Source organism: Rhipicephalus microplus, unplaced genomic scaffold, assembly GCF_043290135.1.
Source record: "Rhipicephalus microplus isolate Deutch F79 unplaced genomic scaffold, USDA_Rmic scaffold_34, whole genome shotgun sequence".
NCBI lineage: Eukaryota > Metazoa > Arthropoda > Arachnida > Ixodida > Ixodidae > Rhipicephalus > Rhipicephalus microplus.
In genome coordinates this window covers 3,458,233-3,478,672 of record NW_027464607.1, presented here as the reverse complement: position 1 = coordinate 3,478,672, position 20,440 = coordinate 3,458,233, and the positions used below count along the sequence as shown (strand labels likewise).

Genomic DNA, 20,440 nt, shown 5'->3' with positions numbered 1-20,440 from the left:
TCCCTGCTGTCCAGTGCAGCTCTGAGCCTGCTATTGTCCAGTGCGACTCTGCACCACCTGAAGTGCACCCTAAAATACCAATGACCCAGGACCATTCCTCGAGCCTTCACGAGGAAAGTCCCGGGTATTTTTCTTCATCTGCTGTAAATGCGCGAAATTTCAATATGGGGCCGGAGATGCGGGAAATGGGTCTTTAGAGTCTGCTTTCGATAGGAGCAATCTGCCAAGTTCTTCTAGGAAATATGGGGACGAGTTTTCGAAGTCGGCTCCCACAGCCGCATTTCTCAAAGTCACTCTGCAGGGCTAGGGTCACGGCGTTCACAACGAACATGTGTGCCCCCAGCCTACTTGAAAGACTATGTAGTCAATTGACTGTGACTATACTGCCTCGGAGCCCACAGTATAGCTGCAGAAGACCAATGCATGTTCATGCAGTTCATTGAACAGTGCAAGTTGGCATATTTGTTAAGTTTGGTTACTCTGGGTTGTTTGTTCCTAGGTTCATGTTGTATTAATTCATGGCTTCATTTTCTATTTTTAGTCCCTGCACTTGGGAGGTGCAAAGAACTGCTAGTAGTTATGCAGATGCCTTGAGTTGTTTTCTTTGAGTGTTAAAAAAGAAACACTCCCATTATTATGACATATCTCCATGGGGATGGAGTTGTAACAAGAACTTGAAGGCAAGATCATTTCTGTGGTTGGAACAGTGCTATTCATTTTGTTTCATCTAAAGTCAGGCTGGCTAGTTCTGCTTATTCTTGTTCATTGAAATGTGTAAATTGTCATAAGCTACTTAACATAACCCAGGACCTTTTTCATATTGTATAAGGATGCAATTTCCCAGGGGGAGAAAATGTTGTGTCGCACGACCCATGGTGTCACAGTAACACACCAGTGGGTTAGAGTTTCCTGTAAGTGCCCCTAGGTGGAGCTGATCCTTTACCAGGCACGTTCTCTGCAACCAATCCTGTGTGTACCTGCAGTCATGTGACTAGTGTATCAGTGACCAATCACCTTCTTCCCAGTCCTTAAAAACCTACCGCAATAAACACAGGAAAGCATTCTCTCGTCAGCCAAGCCGAAGTTCGTCTGCGTGTTATCTCTCGCCAGTCGCTCGGCCTCTCCGCCAGCCTATTGCCAGCTTCGCCGTGCTCCAGCTCTACACAACAGTCAGGAAAAATAAATGAGTGAACTGCAGTTTACTAGTAATGTTTATGCTCCTCTCTGCCGAATCGATGCACGAAGCCCATACAACTTTGCTATTACCAGTGAGTACAGCTCACTCTGCCTTTCAAAGGGATGCTCATTTGAGGTGACTGTTTGTGCACTTTCGCACCCAACCCCGCTATTGCTGTGTTGTCTGCACATGTTTAGCTTGTGTTCCACCTACTACATGCTGCTGTAGTGCGTCTCAAAGGCTTATTTACTTGCCGCTCATTTGGATGAAAAAAAAAATGAAAAAGGAAGATATAGAAGTCTGCATATTGGCAGGGTGAGTTCAGTACTACTGTTCGCACGAATAGGCATACACTTTTTTAGACGCGAAGCATCTCTTGCTTGGATCTATGTCCCACGGCGTTGGCGTCTGCACACTACACATGCACAACTTCTTTCTTCTCCTATGCTCCCCCCTCTATCGCCTCGCAATGCACACGCAGACAGCCTCTGCTAGCCTATGCTCGCTCCCCTCTTTCTCCTCTAGGCATCCCTCTCCACGGCGCTTACACCACTATTGTGAATGCGCATGCCCTCTGCCTCTCATACACTCCCCCTCTCTTTCACCTCGCAACACTGACGCTAAAGTGTCTGCCAGTGAGTTTTTTCATTGAAAACACTGACTGCTCGCACTGTGCAACTGTTCACTGACCACATCGTATTTACTCGTGTAATAAACAGAGTGGCATAATAACACACCCCCAACTTCAGTCATAAAATATTGGATTTTCTTTTTCTCCATGTAATAAACGCACCCCCTGAATTCATCCGCTGCACTCCAGCTAATGCCTTCTCACCGGTTAGAGTTCTTCCGTTTTTTATTATTTTGTAGGCCCTCCCCCCTTTCGCCCGTTGCCGCATGCCGTATTGTTTTTCTTTCTATCAGTGCGCGGCATATCTTCCGTCTTATATGTCAAGCTTGTCAGAGTGATTGACAGAAGCTCGTTGCATCGTGACCAAGAAAAAAAGCCCTCTTTGATGTTTCGTCGTGAAATATATACAGTCAGAATGATCACATGACCTCCGTGATAACCGGATAAAGGAAACCAAGATAGCGCGTATCTTGGGGCTTGTCTCTGGAGCAGGCAGCCACGGAATGCAGCAGGATGACGTCACATCTTCCCCATTTTATAAGCATCGTGGGCCTGCCAAAAAAAGGAAAGCATTTCAGAAATTAATCATCAATACCAAGTCTTTTCGGAGCTTGTATGACGCGTCCATATCGCGTCGTTCTTTGCTCAGGACTTGAAGTTTTGTTCGATGAACGAGGCTCTTGGATGTCAGACGACTTGGTAGCTACGATGTCTTTGTCCGTCGCGTCCGTTGGCTCGCTGTTTCGTGGATGCTGCTCCATCCTTACAGGGCTTGTTTCTCCTCCGTGTTGGAGAAGGAAGAGATGACGCCTGTTTCTGCGTACGGTTTTTCCTTCAGTTTGGACCCAGTAGGATCTCGGTGTTTTAGAAGGACGAAGATCCGTGCCCTCGGCGCCTGTATTTGAGCCATACTTGAGTGCCTGCGGATAGACAGGGAAGAGGTCTCGCAGCACGACGTTTGTCAAAACACATCTTTTGTTTTTGTCTGTATTTTTCGTCTTGCTCTTTCCAAGAAGCCTTTACTACTTCTGGCTTTAGCGCGGATGGCATGCAGGGTACTTCTGAGCGTAAACAGCGGCACATTAGCAGCTGCGCTGAACTATAGCCGGTTGGACCCGGCGTGTTTCTATAGTTCAGCAATGTGATGTAGGGGTCCTCTGCCTTTTTCAAAAGTCTTTTAAGAGTCCCTACCATGAGCTCAGCTTCCCCGTTAGCTTGAGGGTAACGAGGACTTGTTGTGACATGCCTAAAGCCGTGGTTTCTTGCAAAATCAGCAAACGTGAATGAGATAAATTGTGGTCCGTTGTCTGATATTACCGTTCGCGGTATCCCATGTCTGGCAAAGCAGCTTTTCAGGTGCTGGATGACCGCCTTCGACGACGTTCCTCGATCCAGCAGGGCCAGCTCAGGATACCTGGAGTGATAATCAACAACGGCAAGATAGACAGCTCCTTTCATCACAAATAAATCAATTCCGATTTTCTTCCATGGCAGCTCGGTTGTTTCCAATGGAATCATTGGTTCGGAAAATTGGGTACGCTCTGTGGCGCATGCTTGGCAGTTGGCCACGGTTTGTGCAATGTCTTTGGTAATTCTTGGCCACCAGAGAGATTCTTTAGCGCTCGCGCGGCAGAGTGCAATTCCCTGGTGTCCCTCGTTAACCCTCCGAAGCATTTCTTTCCGCAGTGCTCGTGGAATCACCAGCCTTGAGTCCTTCAAAAGCAGCTGCTTGCATACCGTGATGTTACCACGATGCACCCAGAATGGCTTGAGAAGTTGTGGTGTGTAGTGCTTAGCGGGCCAACCTTGCATACAAGCTTCGAGCAACGACGCACATTCGGGGTCGTTTGCTCGCTCTGAGCGTATGCGTTCGAGCATGTCGTCAGAGAACGCATACTGAACGACTCCCTCCACATGAGCCGAAACGTCTGCTTCAGACAACTCTCCGACCGAAAGCGTAGTGTTCATCACTCTCGCACGAGAAAGTGTGACCGCCGTAGCAATGCTTTTCCCCGGGACGTGTGTTAGCGTGAACGAGTACCGCATAAGACGCATTCTGAACCTTTGAATTCTTGGCGGTAGAGAATCAAGAGGATCTCGACCCAGTAGCGGGAGGAGAGGCTTGTGATCCATCTCAAATAGGAACGTGAGGCCTTTTAGGAATTCGTCGAAGCGTTCAGCAGCCCAAGTTAAAGCTAATGCTTCTTTTTCGATTTGTGAATACCTCTGCTCTGTTTTTGTGAGCGATCGGGAGGCATGCAACAGGACGTCTCTCACCAGATGGCTGATCCTGGAGGAGTACTGCGCCAACCCCTAGTGAAGACGCGTCCGCCGATACAATTGTCGAGTACCGGGGGTTGTACCTCGCCAGGCATCTGTCTGAGCTGAGAGTGGTCTTGATCTTCTCAAAAGCTGTCTCTTGTTGAGGTTCCCAAAACCAGTCACTGTCCTTGTTGAGGAGGCTGCGTAAAGGAGCAGACATTGAAGCTGCATCAGGTAAAAACCTTGCGAGATGGTTCATCATACCTAACAAGGATCGAACCTCAGCAACGTTTTGGGATTTGGGATTGCTTGATTGCTCTAACTTTCTCAGGGTCTGGACGCGCGCCATTGGCATCGAAGATCATCCCCAAGAATGCGACCTGTTTAACTGAGAAACAACACTTTTCCCTGTTGAGAGTTACGCCTGCTTGTTGAAGTCGTTCGAGGACGTTACAAAGCCGCTTGTCGTGTTCCACTTTGTTCTTGCCGTACACCAGAATGTCATCCACGTAGTTCAGTACGCCGTCTAGGCCTTCTAGGACTTGCGAGAACTTTCTTTGAAAAATTTCGGGTGCGGATGTAATCCCGAACGGCAACCTGCGGTAGGAGTACTGCCCGTACGGTGTAATGAACGTCGTGAGCTTTTGACATCTCTCGGAAAGCCTAATCTGGTAGAAACCAGAATGCGCGTCTAGTTTAGAGAAGGCTTTGGCTTCCTGGAAGCTTCCCATAACTTGCGCAATCGTTGGCAGTTGATGACGCTCTCGTCTGACGAACTGGTTCAATTGAGTTAAGTCAACGCAGATCCTTACTGCTCCAGACGGCTTCATTACAGGAACGATAGGCGCGCACCATTCTGTCGGTTCTTCGACCTTCTATATCATTCCTTCTCGTTCTAGCCTGTCCAGTTCTTCTTTGAGTTTTTCTTTCATGGGAATGGGAACCCATCGCGGTGTAGACAGACTGTACGGGATTGCATGTGGCACAAGGCGTATGGTGTGTTCTCCTGATATGGTACCCGTGCCTTGGAATATCTTGGGATACTTGCTTCCGATATTGTCAGCAGTGTCTGATTCATCAAGGAAGCGAACAATTCCCAGAGCTTTTATGGCTGGTAGTCCCAACAAGGGCGTGCGCAAGTTCTGCACGACGTAAATGGTTTGTTGTGAACAGCTGTCTTTCCAAGATATTTTAGCATCAAACTTTCCGATCGTACGGATGCTAGTATTGCTAGGTCATTTAAGATCGGCTGCGTTTTCCAGAGAAGGCGGAAAAAAAGGATAATTTTCACCGACGACTGTCACTTCGGCTCCCGTATCTACTTTCATGTGGAGCGTCTGGTCGTTTGTCTTTACCGTCACGAAATGCTCAGACTGTGTGTTCGCACACTGCTCGACCATGCCTATAAACTTGCCATCAGCTTCGGCGATGCTATCGAGATTTGCGTCTCTCTGCTTCTTTTTTCGGCATGCCTTTTCATAGTGGCCCAACTTCCGGCAAAATCTGCACGTTTCTTTTTGCGCTGGACACTTGTTTCGCGGGTGAAATGGTCCGGCATAATAGCTGCAGTTATTTTGATAACAAGCGGGCTTCTGACAGCGAGTAAACGTGCTCTTTGCAGCGGCTTTCTTGGGCTTTACTGCGGCGACGCAAGCATCTGGGACTGTGCCCTCATGCTCTTTTAGTTCTACTTGCTGTTGCTTTACGGTTTCGCTCGTACGCGCTCTTGCCAAAGCAGTGGCCATCGTTAGCTTGGGGTCCATCTGCAGTTCTTCCGAAAGAAACTGGTCCCGTAGTCCTACTACGAAGCGGTCTCTTATTAGGCGTTCCTTCATGCTTGCGAACTCGCATCTGTCGGCTAACTTGCTAAGCTCGGTTGCGAACTGGTCTACTGTTTCTCCCAGTTGATGGCGACGTAGATTAAAGCAAGCACTTTCGTAGACTATGTTCTTGTTGTGGAAAAAGTAGTCGTTAAATTTAGACTTTACGAGCTTGAAGTCCTCCACTTCTTCGTCTTTTACGTTTAGCGACCGAAGAATCTCCCTCGACTTTCTGCCCATAGTATAGAGAAGAGTCCTTACTTAAACTTCGTCTTTTTTCTCATGTAGCCCAGACGCGAACAGTAGTCGTCAAATTCGTCCATCCAGGCGGGCCAGTCCGCTGCGTTCTGAAAGTCGAAGGGCTTAGGAGGCTTGATTCCCGCCATTCTGAAGCGTTGTCGCCGATGCGACTTGTTCTCGTAGACGCAGCTGCCAGTCGCTCGCTTGTTGACGGGGCCGTTGAAGCGCTAGTTGGCTACATCGGAACCACTTCTGACACCATGTCAAGCTCGTCACAGTGATCGACAGACGCTCGTTACATCGTGACCAAGAAAAAAAGCCCTCTTTAATGTTTCGTCGTGAAATATATACAGTCAGAATGATCACATGACCCCCGTGATAACCGGATAAAGGAAACCAAGATAGCGCGTGTCTTGGCGCTTGTCTCCGGAGCAGGCGGCCACGGAATGCAGCAGGATGACGTCACATTATATGTGCACCACAGCGGCGTTCAGGAACGGTGCGAGTGTCGAGAAATCGCAGCTGATAAGCACACGGCGAGGGAAGGTGATGAAGGTCCCGCTGTGATGCACAGAAAAATAAGACAGGGGACATGCCACACACAGATAGAAAGAAAAACGGCACGCAGCAACGGGCGAGGGGGGAGGCGTGACTTTCGCTCGCTGTGTGCTTAAAACTGCCCGCGCCAACCGATCGACGGTCGCTTCCTGCGAATACCAAAACGTCCAACCGTGTGAACGCGATTTTCGAGCGATGACGACAGCAATTGCTGTCGCGAAGGGTCATTCATCGCTATCACGTCGCAGGTTTCCGGAAAACCAGAAAGAATCGCTTGTTGTCTAAAAAAGATTGTGACGATTTCCACAACATGGTAGCGCCCCCGATTCTCGCTTCGCTTTTTATCTGCGCGTAGAGGAACTTCTCATGCAGAAGCAAGGTCGTATTTTGATGTTAATCTTGTTATCGACGGTTTGTTTTGATGCTTCGGGTAGCTTGCAACAATGTTAGTTACTTGCTACAATGTTAATGGCATCGTCACCATCATCGTGCGAGAATGGCGCGAAGTTGGCAAAGTGAGTCGTAGCGCATGCTTTTCGGTGCCCCTCGAGATCACAGCAGATAACACTGTTGTGATTAAACGATTGTGAGAAAAGATAGCCACAAAGCGCTTTTATAGCATGCGCGGGCGGCTCAGGAACAGCTTGCAGTAGGTAGGCGCCATCATGCAACCACTGAAGATGAGTAGATTAAAGTGCAACAAAGACGCTGTTTCCAAACAGTGTACGAGTAAGTCAATTGCAAAAGGATAAGCGACCTAACCTCTTTTGCATTACCGCTATTTTGCTCCTCCCGAAAAAGTTTTCATGAAATTTACACCTCTAATAAACGCACCCTCCAACTTTTGTTTGATTTTTTTTTAGAAGAAAAGTGCATTCATTATGCAAGTAAATACGGTATACAGGCACTGGATCTCGACCTCAAAAGTAGTATCAGTGGAAGGTTTCTCCTGTGCGTTGTTGAACAATTAAACTTCGCAGCCAGCACATTAACTAAAGGCAGACTGCGGGTCTGTGTCCAATCAGAGTCTTCTGTCTCTCATTGCTCATTAGCAGTGATTAGCATGTTCCAGTAGAAAACACCGGTCTATCACTGCGTGTTTTGCACTTCCCCAAGTTTGTCCTGGCACAACATCCAGATGAGCGCCAGCGTGGACGTCACCGCCTAAGTAAGCATTAGGGCCCGCTAGTTCACATCTATAAATGGTTCGCTTCGGTGGAAGATGCTGTAATTATTTTTTTTTTTCTCATTCTGTTCAGCATGAAATGAGGAACAGTCGATAAGGCGGGTCAGAAAATCTTATCGACTGACAGCGCTTTGCATTACATTGACGTTTTCGACGTATCCATGTGTTCTTGGCAAAAAGTATAAAAACTTGGAAGAGTTCAGCAGAAAGCTTGTATCTATGAATTACGTGCATGACACTTATTGTCATAAAGGAGTGCTCGATAAAGCGTGTGCCCCTGATTTCTAACAGCTGCGTCTAAAGCAGGCACAGGGAATGCGAAAAAAGCCCGGGCAGACGTGACCTGCATTAGCAGTACGTGGGTGGCCGACATGTTATCGGCAAAGAAGTTTGGTTATTGAAGTGTGGTCAGTTAACGACGAGAGTTTCCTGGAAGGAAACCTCAGGCGCAGCGGGATGACAACCTGCGCTGCATTTTGACTGAGTTTTCTGGAAGAGAAACATTTAAGCTTTGTTACAAGAACTTTGGACTAAATATGTTTGACGAACATTTAAGTCTTGGTTAGTTGATGCATGAGATTGCGTTGTAGCGTATGATGTTGTTTGTGCCCGTTCTTTTGCATGTATTGAAATACCTTGCGAGTCATATTTGATAACTGCCAAGTGTGCACATTTGTGTGTTTCTTCTAGTTTATCTGAGAATATATTTTTGGTTTTGTTAGTAACTCTGAGCTCTGCCTCGTTTTTTGGATCACAGCTGGCGTTCACTAACACACCAAAAGGACCAACACTACATGTCCACGCTTTCGTGCGGCATTTTCGGGGACCCATACGTCAGCCCTTGGAATTAGCCCAGTTGCCTCCCTATTAACGGGACTAGTGACAGTGATATAACAAATGTCTGGATATTTTATTGAACAAACAGGTTCTTTTAAAAATGATGGCTGCCTTCTGTAAGTCAATAACAATAGCACACAAACGTTCAAGACAAAGTAAAAAAAAATCAGACCTTTCGTGAAATTAAACAATATAAATGTAATGCATGCCATTTGAATTATTTCTGAAAGTCTGGATTCTTTAAAGCATTTCTAAATTTAGGCACACAGGTGTTTATGCATAAATTTCCAGAAAAATTTTTGCTATTCCTAGGAGGGTGAAACAAATTTTCCAAAGCACTCTAGCACAGTTTTCAGTCTAGATATTTTAAGTGATTCCACTGGGGACTGACGATTTGGAGCAATTTTCACAGCAGTCAAATTTTAGTTTTCGAGCACTTTGGAGCAGTGAAATATTAGTTTTGGAACACTTTAAAGCAGTAAAGCTTTAGTTTTGGAGCATTTTGGAGCAAGTGATCTTGCAATTAGAAGCATCTTGGAGCACTAAAAATGTACTTTTGGAGCGTTTTCGAGCCATGTTCTGTAACTAGTACAAATTGATAACATGCCCCCACGCATCATTACTTTCACGAGCGGCTAAAAGTGCACGAGCGCTGCTGAAGCAGAGATCAAATGAGTCGGCCTATCCCTATCGCCTGGAAAGTGCATCAGAACTGCCAAATGCTCAAAGAGAAAGTAAACCACCTATCTTGAACGAGCATGAAACAACGCCGAGAGGGGGGGATTGTTCAAGTAGCATTAATGAACTTGGATTTTTATGGCAGTCGCGATCGCTGCCGCGCTTGCTATCTCAGTATCAGTGAAATTTCAATGCGAAAGGACTGTGTGAAAAGAGCACTTCTCCCTGGAGTGGCCGTATTTGTTCACACCAGCGTTTTGTCGGTGTACCGCGATATAAGATCTAAAAGAGTTGGCTTGGCTGCCAGCCTTACTTCTTATGACATTACAATTTTCTGCCATCGCATTGCATTCAGTGCGCCATCCTGTTGCCAGAACCACGGTGTTAGAAGTATAGGTGGAACAACGGAGCGCCACCGCCACACGCTCCCTACACTCAACTTTGGTTCCTCCGCCCCACTGTGCCCCGAGATGGCAGGAGCAGTCAGGTGTCTTACAGCCACGTGAGTGGCGAGCCGGCGCCATTCAGACCACGGTGTTGTTCAGACAAGGCAGTTGTCATCACGTTACAGTCTTGCTTTCATTATTTTTTTGTGCCTGTGCGATAAGACTCTATGCTGTTCGAGTGAGCAAGTCGTGAAATCGAGCCCCGCCACGGTGGTCTAGTGGCTGAGGTACTCGGCTGCTGACCCACAGGTCGCGGAATCGAGTCCTGGCTGTGGAGGCTGCATTTCCGATGGAGGCGGAAATGTTGTAGGCCCCTGTGCTCAGATTTGGGTGCACGTTAAAGAACCCCAGGTGGTCAAAATTTCCGGAGCCCTCCACTACGGCGTCTCTCATAATCATATGGTGGTTTTGGGACGTTAATCCCCACATATCAATCAATCAATCAATCTTTTTAAAGAAGCTGAGCGAAAATTTCAGAGACACGCCGGCGATGAGGAAGTGTATGATTTGACTATTGACTTTGTGGTAGATAACTACAACCTCTCATTTTCATGCAAGAAACATGAAATAGACATGATAGCACATGTGCTAAACTATTATGTAAGAGTGCGTATGTGCCGATATTGAGAACAAATGAAAAAGAATGAAGCGAACAAGCCTCAAAAGTTGTGCAAGCTTTCGAAACTGGTCGGGTAAGTTGCTACTAAGTCAAAATGCATCGCTTTTGTTTTTCACACGTGTCTTCAATACTGCTTTTCTTTTGAGTTGAAGTGCTGTGCTATTCTGTTTTTGGCCATTTAGATATGAATGCATCTCTAGATCGCTGTAATTAAATGTGCCGTTTTTTGAGTTGAGAGTCTCTTCTTTGCTTTCAAAAATTTCTATAGACCTACATATGCCGTCCTAATCTCCCCGAGCGAGAACTACGCTTGTTCACAATGAAAATATTTGTGGTTTTATGCGCTGAAACCACGATATGAATATGAGACATGCCGTAGTGAAAGGCTTCGGAATTTTCGACAATGTGGTGTTCTGTAACGTGCACTCGCATCGCAGAATATTGCTTCGCCTGTTTTGTCTTTTATTTCTTTGCGCTGTTTTTTCGCTTTAGATATGTACCACGAAGCTCAAGTTCACACACTTCTCATCGCACAGCCCTCAGGCTAGCTTCAACAAAATGTGACCACCGCGACAAAATCGAATTAACCTTTTTTGACTGCAAGACTGACTGATAAGATATTTATGTCTAACTACTACGTAAACATTACTTCAACCAAGACCTAACTTTTGTCATAATTACACGGTACTTTCCCTTCACATGTTTGAATTCGTGATCTGATGTTTGTGCATGCGAAAACACATGCTCCTGCGAACCTTCAGATGTGGTAAAAACATTTTCCACGACTATTTACACTGACTGTATCGTCAAGATGTAGTAATTGTTCACTGCTTTTAATAATTTATTTACTTTTGCACTCGTTATCAAATGAAAGCAGAAGTTTTTTTTTTTCTGAGTTGCTTTTGCGGTCTTAGAGCGACCTGCGCCTGAGCCACGGTCATTGTGGCGCCATCTCTGGCCCTCTCCGCAAAACTGGGACAGTTCTTCCCTTCCGAAGGCATCGTCGGTTCACCTAAAATACTTCCAACACCGTGACCAGAACTAATCAGCTAATCAGGAAAGCTACCAGCTTGCGACCTCGCGACGCAGCGCAAGACGGAAGCCTGTGAAGAGTCGACCTCCGAAAATCCGTCGTCACTGCGGAGAGTTTTCATCAGAGTCTAATCAGACATCCCCTCGGTGGTGATGTCGAGGTTGTTTGAAATTAAGAGAAGTTACATTTTCGCCGCAAGGACGAAGAAATGAATGCGTAACAACTTGGAATGTAACGCTAACGGCAAGCAAATCAAAACGTGCAGCGCACTGCTCACGCACAAATGATGCATAAAAACAACATACACAGGATGACAGCGAACCAACGACATTTACCGCTCGACACTTAACGCGCTGTTTAAACAAAAACGAGGTACGAAACGTAACCACAGGTACACATATGAGTGAAAACTAACAAGTACCACAGTTAGAAAAGTGCATCAGAAAAGGGCACTCTTTTCGCAAACGGCACCTGTCCAGCGAGCGAAGTGGTCTTTGTGTGCCCGATAACTATACGCAATTGTACCGGCCAAAGTCAAAGGCGCGCAATTCCCCCCCCTCCCCCGCCCGCCACTCAATCGCGCAAAGTACGCGTGGGAGATAAGCGCGCGTCTGTTCCGACGTTTTTTTTTTTTTTTTGCTTGTCTTGAGTTCTCATCTATATATATACGTATACATATACGGTGAATGATGGTGGTGGCGATGCCGAAAAAAACAAAAAAAAAAAAACTGCCGATACTTTATATTATTGCAATAAAAAAAAGTGACAGCTGAACGTCGTCGGGGGCCACACCACGCGTGCGCAGTGAAACTATTCGAGCACGCACGGCATCGAATAATGAAGAGCGAACGACACAGACACGGCTACTGTGAAAAAGTGTTCGGTAAAGCGCCCTCCATATGCAGCGCGGCCATACATATGTGACACTAACTAAAAGTGTTGCACTGACAATGCACAACAGTATTTTTCTTTTTTTAGAGGGGGGGGGGGGGGGGGCACACCAGCGCATTTGCCTGCGGCAACGAGAACTGCAGCAATGCCAACTCGTGGGGTGCAGGCCTGCCTGCCCGACCTGCCCGCCTTGTGCTCGCTCTCGCCTGGTGCAGTGCCGCTGCCGCTTTGTGCTTTGTGGGCGGCGGGGCAGCCCCGGAAGATGCATGCTCATACCAAAATGCCCAAATGCAGAGCAAACTTCCTGGATTGTCCGTGGGGAAAATTCGTTATATCAAGGTTGTCTCCCTTTTTTACTTTGTGAAATAGAGGTCGCAAATACATGCGCTTCTATAGAGCAATAGAAAAACTTTGTTATGTCAAGAAATTCGTCCTATGGAGGTTCTTTACAAGCAGGTTTAACTGTACTTCATTATAACCATTATTTTGTTATAGCAACTATCCATTTATAACGACAAATTCGTCCTATGGAGGTTCTTTACAAGCAGGTTTAACTGTACTTCATTATAACCATTAGTTTGTTATAGCAACTATCCATTTATAACGACAATTAGCCAGGAAGAGACAATACACTCGCTACCGAATATCACAGTAGCACACCGCGCAGAGAAGTAAGGTCATCGGTAAGGTCATCGGAAGGCAGAAAACTAGCGAAATAATAAAGAACAATGCACCTTTATTTCCACCAAATTCGGCACACCATCTGGAAGATCACTTTGAAGAAAATAGTCCATAATAGACATTCCCGCTGATGACTCCTTTTTGAGCTTCAGCAGCTATTTCGAGCCCGTCCTCATGGTCATCATAAGCACCAAAGAAGCATCGCAGCAAGTCTGTGGCATCCAGCGCTTGCGCTGGCATTGGTACGTCGGGTTCGCTAAAATTAGGTTCCGGGGTGTCGACACATTCGTCACTGCCATCATGCACCCCTGTCACCGCGCCCACAATTTCCGCATCTGACAAATCTTTCGTTATCACCGCGTCAGCATCAGCACCGACGTACGTGCTTAGAAAGTTAAGAACACCGCCGGCGTCAAGGAGAGCCTCCCAGGACATCTGGGCCTGATTGCCCGCGGCACCCTCACTGGCGACGACATCACCGAAATCTTCGACAGAGACATAAAAGACTTTATTAATACACACAGTGGTCTGGCAGTTCGGGCTTGGTGACTTCAGGTGGCGGCGCCCAGTCCCTGGATTCGGGCGGCATCGTCAGCCTGCTGGACGGCCCAGAGCTGGGCGTTCCGTTCGGAGCTTTGGAGGGGCCGCCTCCCAGTGGGGGCGGCGCCGTCAAAGAAGGTGCTCCGCGGCTTCCGGAGCCATATATATATTTTTTTTGGACGCCAGACTCAACGGCTTTCAACATTGCCAACTTCTGCTCGATTGTTATATTTTTGTGCTTACGTTTACCACTCCTGTTGTTCATCTTGTGTCGGGTGGCGGAACTAATAGAGGTGGTGTTGCTCTTCCACAGCGAACGACAAGGAACATAGCCACAATCTCCGCCGTCCCGGTGCGGAGCTGAAGGGAAGGAGGAGGTCAGATGCGCAGGCGGGTGAATTAGTTCTACAGGAGAGGGGAGGCCAGCACATGCTTGCGCGAGTGCTGGGCAGGCGAGTTAATTAGTTCTTGAAAAAAGAGAGGCAGAGAGACACACCCTGTTGGCAGGCGGCTCCCGGTGAGTGCAAGTTATGAATAACTGCAGTCATGATGATACGTAAATCATCGCGCGCTATAAGATATTGAATTGACGTATACCGAAATGATCAGTAAATACTCGTTGTGAACAAAAGATGCTTCCTTATATTTGTGAGAAAATTTTCAGCTCGTTAAAATGAGGTTTTAAATACATGAATGTCTACGAGAATTTTAGGGTGAATTACAATTGATTCGTTATATAGTACATTAGTTCATCATATCCCCCTTCATTATAATGAGGTTTTACTTAACACGAAGCAGTACAAGAAATGAACTTGGCCTCTAACGCTGCTCGACAGTGGTTCTCCTAACATGAAATCAAGCGCACACGCGTGTGCACTAGATTGGATGCCCTGGATTGTTGTGTGGGATTCTAACTTCAACGGCAGCGTGATGTCCTTGGAATGCGAAAATCTGGTTATCAAACCAGTACTTGAGGCCTTTTGCAGTCTCTCGCCCTTTCATTTTACAAAATAAACAATATGTCCTACTTGTTGCATGTTAGTCTTATTCCTACGTGTAAAACCGTATTTACTCAAGTAATGAGCGCACTCGCATAATAAATGCACCCCCTAACTTAAGTCGTCAAAATTTAGATTTTTTCCCCGCATAAGGAACCCACCACCTATATTCATCCCCTGCAGTCCCACTAACCGACACCTGGCACCTACTTACCCTATGGATCTCTTCCGTTTTTTTTTTTTTTTTTTTTATTATGCCGACCCCCCTCGACTACCTCGAATCGCTACCTTCCCCCTTTTGCCCATTGCCGCGTGCCATATTGTTTTTTCTATCTGTGCGCGGCACGTCCCCAGTCTTCTTTATCTGTGCGCCACAGCAGGGTTCACGAATGCAAGTGTACAGACATTGCAGCTGATAAGCACACGGCGAGCGATAGCAAGCGAAGGTTATAAATCTGCCCGCAGAACCGACGATCGCTTCCTGCAAATACAAAAGTTTAAGGCCCAACGACGTGCATGCTATTTTCGAGCGACGACGACAGGATTTGTCGCGAAGAGTCATTCATCGCTATCGCGTCTCAGGTTTCTGGAAAACCAAAAAAAAAATTGCTTATGACTCAGAAAAGATTGTGACAATTTCCACAACATGATAGCACCCCGATACTCGCGGCGCTTGTTTGCCGCGCGTGCAGAAACTTCTCATGCGGAAGTGAGGCGGCGGCCATATTTTGTTGTTAATCTTCTTATCGAGGATTTGTTTTGATGTTTTGGGTATAGCTTGCTGCGATGTTCATTACTTGCTACAATGAAAACGATGTCGTTGTGTGAGGTTGCCGCGAAGTTGGCAAAGTGCGTCATAGCGCATGCTTCCGGGCGCCCCTCAAGATCACAGCATCCAGATACCACTGTTGCAGTTAAACGATTGGGAGAACAAATAGGCGCAAACATTTTTATGGCTTGCGCGGGCGGCGCGGGAATAGCTTGCAGAAGATAGCGCCATCAACCACCAAAGATAAGTAAAGTGCAACAAAGATTATGGGCAGAAACAGCGCACAAACTCACGGGATGAAGAGAAGAGACACAAACAAGCGCTGTTTGTGTCTCTTCTCTTCGTCCCGTGAGTTTGTGCGCTGTTTCTGTCCATAATGTATCACCAACAAGCCCAACTTTCAGTCTTGCAACAAAGAACCTGTTTACAAACAGTCTACGGATATGCGAAAAGCTAAGCAACATAACTTTTTTTTTTGCATTATGCCAAAAAAGTTGAACATGCCAAAAAAGTTTTCATAAAATCTGCCTTGCATAATAAACGCACCCCCAACTTTGCTCCAATTTTTCAAGAAAAAAAGTGGGCTCATTACGTGAGTAAATACGGTATTCTTTTCTGTAACCGGGTTTCATTTGCAAACGGACTTCGTTTGCAATCAAAGTACATATATATGGCATTGGCAACAAGAGTAAACCAATGCAGAACTAACACCACTGCAATCACCATCATGAACAGTGACATACCTATCGCCTTCTGTTATAGTTGCGCTCATTGGAGCTTCGGTTCCGGTCCCGCCGCAAAATGAGGTTGAATTTTATTGCTCAGCATAAGTACTGGCGGCCAATTTTTGAAAGGGGCAACGGCCTGTTTCCCGCAAGGTAAAGAATTCTCTCTACAGACTCGACCGCTGTCTCCGGTAATTAAAACATTAATTACTGTTATTTAAATACTGCTACAATTACAGTGTCTAGCAATTTCAACACTTCCGATGTCACTCCGGGAGCCACACAAAACTGCGAAGCGAGCCGCATGTGGCCCGCGAGCCACAGGTTGCGGGCCCCTGAGAAAGACCGTTTCACACAGTTTGGCGCAATTTACGTCGATTTTATCAGGTTGGCGGAGCACATCTCATTTGGCGCACTTTAGCGCAGTTGGCGCAGGAATAGGATCCCTGTATTTTGAAATCAGATAGAAAAAGGGTTCCAGAAACTGAAAACTTGATTTCCAGAAAATAGTTTTTTTTTTTCCATTTTTCGCTATACGAAAGCGGCGTCCCCCCTTAAATGATTCTGGTGAATGGAGGGGATGATAACAACACACAGCACTCCGGAAAGTTGCACTCACTGATATTATTTCGGTGCATTAACAGGCGAGCAAGACTAAATGCTTTCGTACGTCACCTCAGGCATAAGTGCAAGCAGTTAAAATCACGCTAACATAATCAAACCAACCACCCTTTCAGAATGTGCATGGTGTACTTGCCCATGCAAACACGACGTGGCTAGAAGATGATGCAGGGAGCAATCCACACTAGGCGTGCTTCAGCCAGTTGTCGCCAGGCGGTGACTCCACTCGATATCTCGGCCAATACCATTAGTTTTAAACCGAATGTGGGCGCGTCAGCTGGCCGCCAGTCAACATCACCATGAATCCTTTTTTGCTTTTTATGCACATATTCTTTCTTGGAACGGGGGTGACGATCGATGCAGGCAGTGATTCGGTGTGTTCCGTCTTTCCTGCGCATCGCTTCGGAGGGTGCGCACAAGCACTCGAGCACAAGCTTCAGTCATCTGACTGGATACCACCGCCTCCTGCGACATCGCCGGCTCCCTTCATAAGAATACGACTCTGCTGGATTTCTTTCAGTGGGCATGTCGACTGGCCGCCAGTCAACATCACCATGAATCCTTTTCTGCTTTTTATGCAGGTTAGTCTGCTGTCTGCTCCAGCTGACGTGCCCCTACAGTGCCTGTGTGTTTTGTTCGTATGCAAAGGGCATTCTTTTCTATTTGCTTATGCTTTGTGGGGATGTGGAACTAAATCCGGGACTGAACACCAATGTTCTGCTTCAGCAACTTCTAGAGGGCCAAAAGCTCATGCAAAATAGGCTGCACGTAATGAATCTAAATTACAAAAGGTTCAGGCGTCTACGTCAACGATAAAAGAATTTGGTGCCAAAATCACGGGACTTGAAAAAAGTATTCGTAATTCGGAAATGAAACTCATTGACCTAGACGACAGAAGCTGTCGCAATAATCTTCTTGTATTTGGCCTTCCAGAATTGCTTTTCGCGAATGTGGTTGATGACTTATTTGCGACGACACTAAATGTCGAAGTGAAATCTGTTGAGCGAATTCATAAAATAGGACGCACACAAGCAAACAAATCGCGACCCGTTGTCCTAAAGTTCATTGACTACCGCGAAAAAATAAATGTTTTAAAAAATTGCCACAAGCTTAAAGGCCACAACGTTTCAGTCAGTGAAGATTTTTCTACTGCCACTAGGATACTGCGCAAGCAGTTGTGGGATAGTGCTGCGAAAGAGAGAAGCGAGGGAAAGAAAGTGAAACTCACATATGACAAGGTAAACATCGATGGCACTCTGTTTCGATGGGATAGCAGCCTAAACAAGAAGGTTCCTATTCTTACAGGTAAGGCATCTTCTGCTTCTCACGTTCAGAGCACGAGTAGGCTTAGGCGCAATCGGCGAACTAGTAGAGGTTGCAGGAAAAGTATCCGTTGCCTAAATATCAATGCTCGTAGCATTCTTAATAAGTTAGCTGATTTGGAAAGTATTATTATGGCACACAATCCGCACATCATAGTTGTAACCGAAACCTGGCTCCATCAAGACGTCAGTGACCACGAGTTAATACCAAAGGGCTTTAGAATCTACCGCAATGATTGTGACGGTAGGGGAGGCGGAGTCGCTATTTTTCTCAAGAAATCGCTGCGGGCGTCCAGATTACCGAATGTGCCGGGCATTGAAAGTGTTGTGCTTAAACTATTCCTTGAAGAATGCAACCTGATTGTTGTGGGTATATACCGCCCACCGAGCTGTGATAGTTCCTTTGCTGAAAACCTAAACGAGTTTTTGTGTTTGAACACTACTCGTTCCGGCAACCTGTTACTCGCGGGTGATTTCAACTTACCAGCAATTAATTGGTCAGAATATTTCCCAGAAGCTCTTACTGACGCGTCTCAACCATTCATTGACCTCGTTATCTTGCACAACTTGACCCAATCAGTTAAAATCCCCCACACGCACTCAACAAACAGCGGAGTCTATTTTGGACCTTTTTCTTGTTTCCAATGAGCTTTTAACGAGGAATCCAAGAATAGATATTTTTGAAGGAATGTCTGATCACAAGATGGTATCCTTAACTTTAGAAATGCAGTTTTCTTCGAAACTGCAAATAAAAGAAAGTATCGTCCCGTTGTTTACACATGCTAGTGACGTCGACGTACTAGATTTACTTGGTAGTTCGTTCTCCGACTTCAGCACTGTGTACGAATCAACTGATGGCTCCGTCGAACAAATGTGGCGTTTCTTTAAGGAACTGGTTTTTCGATGCATTGCGCAGTTCGTGCCAAAAAAACAAAAGATTGTACGCAGCTGTAACCCTTGATTGACGAGGGACCTGGTTCGAATGGGGCATAAGCTTAAAAAGGCGAGAACTAGGCACAAACGTCATCCATCAAACGCTAACGCTGAAAAGATTACTGAGCTACGCACTATGCTAGGAAACGGTATCAAAAAAGCAAAAGTGCAATTCCAAAACGTGACACTGAAAAACTTTCTTCTCTCATCCCCTGACACTTGTCACCGCAGAAAAAGTCTATGCCGCATCTGTCCGCTAGTGACACAGTACTCGACGACAAGCTTGAAATAGCTGAAGTACTTAGCACATATTTCTGTTCTGTGTTCACTCAGGATAATGGCAGTGCTCCAAAACCTTCGCATCTCGAAGAAATACTGCCGATTGATGACAAATTCATTAGTGAGAAGGGGGTCCTGACGTTGCTTCTTAAATTAGACACAAAGAAATCTCCTGGTATTGTTGAAATACTGAACGCTTTCTTTGTGCGATATGCTGAATAGTGCGCGAAGTATTTAACTCTGCTATATCGCAAATCACTGATTCGTGCGGAACTTCCAGATGACTGGAGATTTGCTAAAATTACCCCCATACCTAAATCAGGCGACCAATCAACTTCTTCATACAGGCCTATATCGATTTTATGTACTTCTGTGAAGCTGCTTTAATATATTATATTTAAGCACATATCTTCCTTTGTTGAGACCAATAATTTGATCGACCACCGGCAACATGGATTTCGTAGAGGGATGTCTACAGTAACCCAGCTAGTCTTAACAATACATGACCTCGCTTTAGCATTAGACAGACATAATCAGGTAGATATAATATTTCTAGACTTCGAAAAAGCCTTTGACCGGGTATCCCATTCCAAGCTAATACTAAAACTGAAGCCCATTCTCAAAAATGATCGCCTTTTGGCCTGGATTGCTGCGTACTTCTCGTCAAGGCGGCAATGTGTAGTCATTGATGGCACAGCTTCTCCTTCAGCTCCGGTGGCATCTGGTGTTCCCCAGGGCTCCGTTCTCGGGCCTCTATTTTTCCTGCTATATATTGATGATATTGTTTAGAGCATAGGCGTCCAAATTCGGCTATTCACAGACTGCGTAATATACCAGGAAGTATCTAGCCCTAATGATCAGATCCTGATAAATCAAGCATTAATTGCAATTGCAAACTGGTGTTGTACATGGCAGATGACAGTTAATAGTAAAAAAACGGTAGCAATGACCATAACCCGCAAGAATAAACCACTTGAATTTACCTACTTCATCAATAATCAACCTTTAAGCTTAATGCAAAGCTATAAGTATTTAGGAGTAATGATAACCTCCGATTTGCACTGGAATGAACATGTAACGTTTATTGCTAAAAAAACCTACAGACAACTGGGATATCTTCGGCGCACGCTGGGTCACCAAACAACAGAAATAAAACTATTAGCCTACAGGGCGTTTATTAGGTCCATATTGGAG

General features: G+C 45.9%; 1 protein-coding gene and 1 pseudogene across 9 annotated transcripts in view; both read right to left on the bottom strand.

Moving 5' to 3' along the window:
* The window catches only part of Sply (Sphingosine-1-phosphate lyase), a 707,429-nt gene that overhangs the window by 292,091 nt on the left and 394,898 nt on the right, over nt 1–20,440 (bottom strand). The window lies entirely within an intron of this gene.
* LOC142786853 (uncharacterized) lies at nt 1,156–6,419 on the bottom strand (annotated as a pseudogene).